This window comes from Lupinus angustifolius, chromosome LG06 (assembly GCF_001865875.1).
Source record: "Lupinus angustifolius cultivar Tanjil chromosome LG06, LupAngTanjil_v1.0, whole genome shotgun sequence".
NCBI lineage: Eukaryota > Viridiplantae > Streptophyta > Magnoliopsida > Fabales > Fabaceae > Lupinus > Lupinus angustifolius.
Genome location: NC_032014.1, coordinates 3,023,955 through 3,031,765, shown reverse-complemented (window position 1 = coordinate 3,031,765; position 7,811 = coordinate 3,023,955). Strand labels below are relative to the sequence as shown.

The 7,811-nt window shown below is 34.0% G+C and overlaps 1 long non-coding RNA gene across 3 annotated transcripts; it reads left to right on the top strand.

Annotated features, from left to right (window-relative positions):
• LOC109348945 lies at positions 1,790 to 7,187 on the top strand. 3 transcript variants are annotated; one of them, XR_002107824.1, is made up of 8 exons: positions 1,790 to 1,863; positions 1,967 to 2,030; positions 2,239 to 3,467; positions 4,346 to 4,429; positions 5,232 to 5,533; positions 5,595 to 5,716; positions 5,969 to 6,096; positions 6,551 to 7,187. It is a non-coding gene; the product is annotated as an uncharacterized LOC109348945 (long non-coding RNA). The 3 variants fall into 3 exon arrangements; XR_002107825.1 differs by having other exon boundaries at positions 1,800 to 1,878; XR_002107823.1 differs by having other exon boundaries at positions 1,796 to 2,030.

Sequence of the window (7,811 nt, the reverse complement as noted above, 5' to 3'; positions counted from 1 at the left end):
ATTTTCTTGAACTTAAGCTATGTAATTTTCATGAACCTCAACTGATAATGATGTGTGTTTCTTGAACTTCAGCTGATAATGATGTGATTTATTTATGACTTTCTTGAACTCCTAAATGATATTGTAACATGAATTCTTTATTCACAATGGATAGATGGTTGGATCGAAATTATATACTTGTGGTATGAATTCTTTATTCATAATTTGTAAATGGATGATATGCTATTATGATCTCATTCAAATGCATTTGATCTTGATGAATCTGAATTTTAGTGGTTGTTTTGTATTGTGGGGATGAGGTATTGCATGCAAGATGAATGATTGTGAGGATGAATCTTGATGCTGTGTTTGACCCTAGTTGCTTATAATTTTGAATTCAGATGGACCCTAATTTTAAAAATTACCCGAAATGCAATTACAATTTAAATCCTCAATTCATAGTGTTAAATCCTTAACATCTTTAGTGCCTGAGCCCGTGCAAGGATCCACTGAAACATTAATTAGCGTTGACTCTGAATCAATGGCTATGAACAACCCTTGTCCTTACTATTCAGGTCTGCTTTTTTTACAGTTTGACAAGTGTCATTTGGTCATTTTAATTGTGTTTCAAATTATGCAGGCTTATGTTGATTCGTTTGCACTCGCAAGAGAGGTATGAAATTGAACATGAATGAAAGAGAAAGATGCATACTGTTTTGGATATGCATGCCACACTCAAACTCCTCAATCTGGGACTCCACAACCTGTCATGGCAATTTCCAACCCTTTCTATCTCAATTTCCAATCTTCTTCATAAATTACTATTACTCGTGATAATGTGATTTTGTTGAATTGCAGTTCATATCCTCCCCTCTTACAATGGAATCATATAGAGATGGTGTTTTTTCAAAAGAATTCTCCTTAACGGTTTTTGTATCTCCTCTAATGTTAATTTTTTCAATTCATTGTCAGCAGTCATATATGTCCCAAGCTACGACTCAGTGAGCTCCAAGTTCAGTTCAAAATGAGGTTGTTTTAACATGTGTGGATGAAAGGTGTAAAATTAAGTCAAAATATGGAATTCTCAGTATATTATTGCGGTTGTGTATAAAATGTTGTCAGTGTAAACTGTCTAATTGGGATGACTGTGAACACTCTTTGACCTTCTAATTGGTGGAAGAAAAAGGCATATGGTTTTGCCCCCTTTGTGGCTATTCATTATTTCACTCGAGTCATACATTTCTTGCAGGATGGAAGATTTGTCACATCCAGGTTCTTGATGAATTAGAAGTCTGTATTTGTACATGTTATATTGTATTGTGCTCAACTTGCTCAAGAGCATAGCAAGTTAAATCTAACGGTGCCCTGAATTTTGTCTTCTATGTTGTGGTTCAGCAGAACTTTATTTCATTTTTCTTAGGTTGATGACTTATGCTATAGAGTATCCGACCAATTCCCTATACTTGTGGTCTGATTTTAAATTTGAATTGGGACATTCATTTATCTGTTGTGATTTTAAATTTAAATATGGTTGTATGGGGAAAAATAGGGAATCCAAATTCTGTTCTAGCTCAAGAAGAACATACAGTGTTAGCATTAAATACTAGTTATTTGTATCACATTATGAATTTATGATATGTATTCCATGCTGATGGGTTGTACATCAAACTAGAAGGTTCTATAATATTGTATAGTAATGATCCGATCTCCAGTTTTTAATTTGTGGTCAAATTAGTTTCTATGTCATTGTTGTGTATGAAGGACTCGTAGGAACACATGTTCTTAACTGGAAACTGTTATTATTTACTATGAAGAGTTATCTTAAAAGCTTTGAGTGATAGGATATGAAGGCTTTGAGTGATAGGATATGATCTCATGGACACTGTAAACTTTCTAAATGTATTTACTTGTGTCCAGTAAGTTAGTAGTAATTATAGATGTTAAGTTATCAAAGTTCCTCTATATGATGTTTTGTAATTCACTTCAGAGAATAGACCAATCCTTGGAGACATGAGTTTCTGAAGAACTGCTTGTTTCCTTCAGTATATAAGGTGCTTATTGTCTGTAATGGTACTTTTCAGTCTTCTTCATTTTACGCTGAAAATGAGTTAATGGTCTGCAACACTGAATATTTTTATGCTTGAATATTTATTTTTTGTGAAAGGAAGTTTAGGTAAGTTGGGTCTATGCAAGAATGTTTTTTACCTTATCTCACAGATAAGATGCTTGTGGAAACAATAATTTTCTTGGTGTATGCAGAGAAATGCGATGCTTTCCCCAAAATTCTCGCCTCTGGATGTAAGCGATTTTCTTTCTAGGATTTCTTCAATAAGGGGAGGTATGAGCTATTAACACACTCACAATTAATAGTAGATTTCTTCTTAGTAATAGATGCATTTACACAAATTTGAAACACCTTAACGTTTTCATCTCTATGCTTGTGAAAATAAATAGGCTGCTTTCAATGCAATTGTGGTATGTAATTCAGATGTTATGCTTTGGGGGGACTATGATGTGCCTAAATGCAACAGCTATATGGATTGACCCTCGATGAGTCTAAATGTAAATTGCAGTAAGCATTCTTTTTTCATTATACTACATAAAGCTTGAATGTATATTCTTGTTGGAATGTTTGAGCCGGCAAAATGCAATTGTTTCATAATGTAGTAATTAGAATTACATGCTTTTAAGACTTATATGATCCCTAAATGCAGTGAGTTCTTTGTAAATGATATAAAAAGTGGATGGAGTTTTGGTATATGGTGTGCCTTGATGATCCTAACTGCAAATGTCAAATGCTATATTGATTATTTAAGCATAATGTAAATCTAGGATAGTTGTGGTTAACCTTAACACATTGTCAAATAATGTGACTTTCTTTATTTGTAATGTAAATTTTGGATTGTGGTTTTTTAGCCTTCATAACCTAAAGGCAATGGCAGCATGAATCTCTTCATAATCTAAATTCTGGATGGGTTTGAGCCTAGATGTCCTTAAATGCCACAATAATATAAAAATGTTTATTTATGATGTAAAATAAGCATGTTATTTTTAGCATATATTACCTTAAAAGCATTTGTAATATGATATCTTGTTTCAGAATGATATGATGTTTGAGGTGTGAACTCTTTTCATAGCTACTGATAGTTGTCCAAGTGTGACAGGGATGCCACTAGTGTAGGCAATATCAGCTATGGAGGAAGGAGATTCTTGGGGTCAGACTGCAACAGAAGAGAAAGAATGTGCTTCTGGGAGAGGAACATGTCTGGCTTTGAAGCATAAAGGATTAAGCCTGCTGAGATGGCAGTATCTGAAACGATGGTGAAAAGAAAAGAACATATTACTGCTTTTCACAAATCATCTTTTTGAATACCTGGGAAGTTGGCATTTGTTTATTCTTTTGCCTATGGATTAAACTGACAGTTGTTATATAAGGAATCGATTGTTTTGGGAGTCTCTTGCACTGTGGGCTGCCCTTTAATATAAAGGTATAATTGCAAGTACTTTATCGTTGGTTTTCCAGTGGATAGTAAATTTAATTGTTAAGTATGGCATTTGCCTAACATGAATGGCTTGATAAACCTTGCTCAGGTTTCATAGCCTCACGTAATCAATTAGGTGGTTTTTCCAATCACATTATAGAAGGTAGACTTAGCTATGCATTAAAGCTTAGCTCTTCAATGAAGTTAATATAATTGGTTTAGCAGTTAACACCCCTGTTTTCTATATGGTTGATCATTTACGCGACCTTTATTCTTTCCTGGCTTTTCTATTGCAAACATTATCTGTGTTGTATGCTTAATTATCTGATAATTTGTATATTTAGGGACCAACTAATCTTGTCCGTGATACTACCTGCCTGCAGTGTGAGCATGAGTGGTGGCAAAATATTGCATAGTTGTTACGGGGTGTCTTGTGAACATTTTAATTTGTGTAATGTTGACTTCAAACGAACTTATATGGTTGCATAAGGGGTGATGGGGATGCTCCCATGGTCTTTATATAGTTCGCATCTGCATATTATCTTTTTTCAGTAACATTGAATTTGAAATTGTTATATTGTAATATAGATCCTTTTTGTCAAAGAGATCTTCAGCGTAGACTTAAGAACATCAATAGGTTTCTTTTTTGCTTATCCTTAAAAGGAACATAGGAAATTCTGGAGCTTTGTTCCTCTTGTCATTATTTCTTCTCTTCTGATTTTGTTTTTAACCTGTGCAATTGATTCATCTATTCTTCCTCCTCCATCAGTTGATCCTATTAATCATTTATAAAAATGCTCTTTAGGATCTTCTTTATCATTCTTAAGAATGTTAATTGTTTTAAGTTGTTTCTTTTGATGAACTTTTCACCATCTTTATTTCAGTCAGGTAACGGTCTCTCCACTTGTGAATGGTAAAGTTCTGTACATCTACCATCCCCAGACCCTACTGGTGGGAGCCTTGGCCAGGTTTTTACTCTCTTTGTACTCAATGGCTACAACATATTTGAGAAATTCTGGTTGCAATATGGAATTTGTAATTTAAACCCATTTTTAATAACCTTAGGTTATTGTGGTCAAAGCCATCTGTTGTCATTTGAAAAGTAACTAACCTTTCGAACAACTTAAAGTATCCTCAATTTCAGAAGAAATTTTTTGTTTTCAAATGATTGTGCTAATGGAATAGTTACAAGCTGTATCCAGTTCCCTCCTGCTTACAATTTCGTACTACCCTGGGGCAAGCTAGCATGACTAGCCTCTAAAGATCAAGAAAATTAGAAGCACCACACCTTATATCTGCAGGCGTTTGGTACCTTTAAGGGAAGTGGCAAATGTCCTGTAATTAAATAAATAAAATATATGATAACAATTGTATGGCTGCTATCTTTATCAGATTTTTTTGTTAAGAATTATTTTTTGAATTTTGGTTCGAAGAGAATGGCCCTTTTGTCAGCTGAGTTAATTAGAATGACCTGTTTTCTTTGATTGCATGATCTAGAAAGTGTTGTTAGAGTCACTTATACATTATAGGCTCGTTTGTGTCATGTTTGTTGAGAACTTTTAGGTGGTAGAGAAGGATTGATGTATTTGGACTAGGCTTCACTGATTATGTACATACCTGTCGATATTTCCCTTCTTTCCTCCCAAATAAATCCATTTTAGCAAGCATATAAGTAGATTAGCACCTTTTGTTCCACTTTCAAGTCATCTGTGAGGATTACTGTCTTTTTTGTAATAATGCTTTACTATTGCATGTAATTGCTCTCTGCAGGTGCTAAGTAATCCGGAAAAGACTCCCCTTCACACTTTCATTTGCAACTAAGATTTGAGTGACATGCCAGCCGGTACCAAAGTAAGTTTTGTCAGTCTGGATAAATCTCTGACTCAATTGATCTGGGCATTTTGCTTCTTAATGAAGTCCGAGATCAGCAGCAACAACATTAGTAATCTGATGGGAGTTAATAACATTAGCAACAACATTAGTCCGAAAATGAAGAATCTGGCAAGAAACAAAGGGAAGAACCAAAATTTTCAACAGTTTATGTCAAGACTGAAGCTTCTGAAATAAACCTTGTAAGAAGACTCTTCACTTTTATTTACCATTCGTTCATCTTGGTTATAACTACTTTGATAGGTTTATCACCAGCCTAAGGTTTCAAATGGATAAGCCGTGGATCACTCTCTCACTGCTGTTGCTTGTTGATCTCTTGCTGCCAAAATGGAAGAGATCCATGTTCCACTTCCTTAGGCCTACAAGTATGTTCTTTTAATTAAGGTTTTGGCAGTGGTTAATCCATGGATATGACAGAATAGAACAAATAAAAAATGTTCTATTTTGTAGTCCTTTGTCTTGTTTTGATTATATGTTAGAAAGCATCAAACACAAAATGAAACTCATTCTACAAGATTTTGTCATGTTAAACATGTCTATCAAGCATTAATGAAGTGCATGTGTTTGTTGATATTGTTCAATTGAATGACATATTGTATGTTTTCTTTTTTTGGTAGATTGGCCCCGCCTGTTATTCTGAGAGAACGTGATATGATTTAATGGGTATGAATAATCCTCTGGTGCTTGATCAATTGAGACATGACGCTGCTATGAAAGTTGAAAGTTTACTTTGTTTTGGAATCTGGTAAATAAGTTTAAGTCATTTATAACATTCAGAAACGGATACGATAAGAGAAGACGTGTATTGAAAATTTATGTTCACTAGTATAAGGGACTTCCATTTATATTAACTTAACTCGTGATACTTGTAAAAAGATACTCGTTTTCTTATCACCGTTGTGTTTTTTGGTTGATTCAAACCATTTAATGGAGTCTGATTGCACAAGCCATTAAAGTTTGATATCTTTCTTTTGTTGAACGGAACTATGATATCTGGTGTGTTCTGAGTTTTGTATCTTGCATGCTAAGATAAAGATTTGTTTTAAAAGAAGGGTAATTGATTTATTACGGTTTAAGTATTAATAATGTTTACTTTTATTTATCAAGAGAAACTTGCATGTAATAGAAGTTGGATTCAGATTTTTCTACTAGAGTCTTTATTATGTAATCATTGATTAGAATGTTTATACAATAAGCAGGCCCTAACTATATGATGAAATTACTGATCTCATGGAATCCATTTAGTAAAGTTGGAAGGCATGCATTGAAAGGAGGGGTGACCATTTTTATGTGGTATGTCTTTGTCAAACCTTTTCACCCCAGTGTACATAAGGAAACAAATGTAGATGAGAACCTTGTAATCAATTTGAACGCATATTGTGAAATTATTATTGGAATTCATATATGGTTTCTTCATAAGGGGACAAATGCCTGAAGAAAGCAAAACCGCAAAATAGCAGCGCAGAGATGTTGTAGGAAAGTTTAATTTCAGATATCTGCCTGGCACCTATCACAGGTTATATGATGTTGAATTTGTCTAACCTAAAACCTTTCTTTTTTATTGCGTACCTAGGCTTTTTATCTTCCATATACCGAAAAGTTTTGTTGTAGAATTTTTTTAACTGCCCTAGGAAATTCCCTTTTTTGTTTAAAATATTGTTAATTGTGTAGAGTGGGTTCTTACTTAACAGAACGATTTTTTTGTTTATTACCACTCCCTTCGTCTTGGTACAATTAAAAGAGTATTTTGAAGACATAATGTTTATTACTTAACATGGACATTTGGGCTTATCTCCCTACCTGCAAGAGTTGTGAATACCTTTCAAAGGGAGAAGCATGCTAGTTTCCATTCTATAACTATATAATATTCCCTAAATGATACGATGACTGATTTGCATTACAGGTTTTTATCTGCATGATACATTTCATTTCCCCCTAAGTTGTATATGGAGATAATTGTAAGGATTGATTTGCTCTATAGCTAGAAATTGGATCATGACAGGTAGAATTTTGTCGCTGATGAAAATTTTAGCACAAAGTACATGTAAGCTCTTTTTTTAACTTTTTAAGGGTGGGGATGTTGGTGCTGTTAGACTTGTAAGTAAATTTCCCTCTATCCTTTTTGGATTCCTCCTATTATTCTTATCCATAAGCACAGCTGCATAGCATTTATTTTAATGCAGAATAATGAGCAAATTATTTTCCTCTATGCTTTAACAGTTATGCCTATTAGCGTTAATACTGGAACATTTCCTAGAACACCTGCAAATAGGCTTATTGGGCATTGTCATTTTCCTTCATAGGTTATGCCATTTTTGCTCCTCTGCTGTTTCTTTAGATGGACAAAACTTCCCTGCAACTCACGGGTTGCAAATAGAATTGCTGATACAAGTATACATAAGCCTCAACCTAATGTTCCTGCTCCTAGAAAAGTAGAGGATATTGCAAAACCAACTTTTA